This window comes from Photinus pyralis, unplaced genomic scaffold (assembly GCF_008802855.1).
Source record: "Photinus pyralis isolate 1611_PpyrPB1 unplaced genomic scaffold, Ppyr1.3 Ppyr1.4_LG2, whole genome shotgun sequence".
In the NCBI taxonomy this organism is placed as follows: Eukaryota; Metazoa; Arthropoda; class Insecta; order Coleoptera; family Lampyridae; genus Photinus; species Photinus pyralis.
Window position 1 is genome coordinate 51,153,061 of NW_022170403.1, and position 1,732 is coordinate 51,154,792.

The following is a 1,732-nucleotide window of genomic DNA, read 5'->3' on the forward strand; positions in this document are numbered from 1 at the left end:
GTAGAGCTGTGTATTGGGTATTGATCCTGGGTGATTTTATGCCAACACCAATCGTCTGTGTAAGGAACCAGAATGCCAGCCATATGTAGTGCATGTATCCGGAACTGTTGTGGGCACTAATACAAGAGAATTTGATTCGTTATATACTTACAAAATATGCATATCTACTCACAGATGATGATTTGAGACACTTGTTAGTTTAAATTTCCCTTTCTCTTTGTCAAGTACCTTCTTCCTACATCCATCCTTGAGATACTCACATTTAAAGTTTTAACTCTTTCAGCACATACGTCTGGTCTCAATTCAACAATATTCCCTTTGTAAGTACCTTTTTCCGACACTCCATTCTTCAGGATTTAAAGTTTTGAGTCTACCATTAACGGATGCGTCTCGTTCAGATCAACCTCTTTCTCTATTCCGACAGTCCATTCTTGAAATATTACATTTTGTTCTTCGCTTTGTACCCTATATATATATGTATATTAAGAATTAGGCATTGTATTGTGTTACTCTTGTCTACTTTTAAAAGACAAAATTTCTTCTGAAACCGTGAAATTTTTAAAGGAGCACAAAATTAATTACACAGTTTGCATTGACCTTTGGAATACACTAATGTAAAATGCAGAGTAGCAGTGAGTTGTTTGGGTTGCATAAAATTAGGACCCTTCAGAAGAGATTTCGTCTTCTAAAGGGAAAAACAGTATGCGTAAATCCCTATACCTACTTCTTAATAAATATCTTTCATTAGACTTCCATGAAGACTGCAGTAAACATCCGACATCAGTGGATGGACAAAACATTTCCATAATGTACTTGCAACATATAATAAATATGAAAATATAATAAATATGGAAAGTTACGTTCTGTATTTACGTGGGCCCATTGGGGCATGGAAACATTACACCGCGCATCAAAAGGAATATATTTATGTATATTGTTTGGTGAAGTGAACCTGTCCCCTAACTGGTTGGGGGATGCAGAACTGAACTGAAGACTAGGATAATAGTTCGGTTTCATCATAGACTAATGTCGCCCCTCTTCTAAAGAGAGAGGAAGGAAAAATTACCAACTCTGGTTTTACTTCTGGAACGAAAGGTACTTAGTCATACTCACACTTATATAGGCACTTGTTGATTTTAAATTATATTATTACAAATCTTACATTAAAAGTTGAAACTAAACCAAATTCACTATTCTTAATACCTTTTGGTATAAAAATAACATAAATGCATATAATAGCTATTAGTATTACCAACAACCTTTCATCTTCTGTTTCTAAATTGCGCCCAAGATTGAATCACATCTAATTTTAGTAAATCAGATTTTATTTACATAAGAGCGCCTGAAGTCTGAACGATCATTTTGCATTGATGATGATTATGTTTTTAACATATTTCAGTGTGCTAAATTTGCGCTCGCTGGTTACAACAAAATAACAATATTCTTACATCTTCACTTCAAGTTTTCCGTGTAAGATGGATACGTTTAGTTTACTGCACTAGGGCCTCTATCGGGAAAGAAATATTGTAATAAATGCTTGGAGGTGTTTAAATTTAACACACACTTTCGCTACATGCTGGTGGTTAGCATTAGCACATATACCACCTGCACACTTGCGCATGCGTGTTTTGCCGAAAAGTTTTTCAGCTCTTTCTTTTATGTATGTAAGTATATGTGTATCAAATTTGGTTCGAATCGATTCAGCAGGAAATAAGATCTTGAAGCTTTTCAG

General features: G+C 34.8%; 1 long non-coding RNA gene across 1 annotated transcript; it reads right to left on the reverse strand.

Annotated features, from left to right (window-relative positions):
• Positions 1-309, reverse strand: LOC116162908. Its single transcript, XR_004143645.1, has 2 exons — positions 261-309; positions 1-116 (listed from the first exon to the last, which is right to left on the reverse strand). It is a non-coding gene; the product is annotated as an uncharacterized LOC116162908 (long non-coding RNA).
• Between the last annotated feature and the right edge of the window lie 1,423 nt (positions 310-1,732).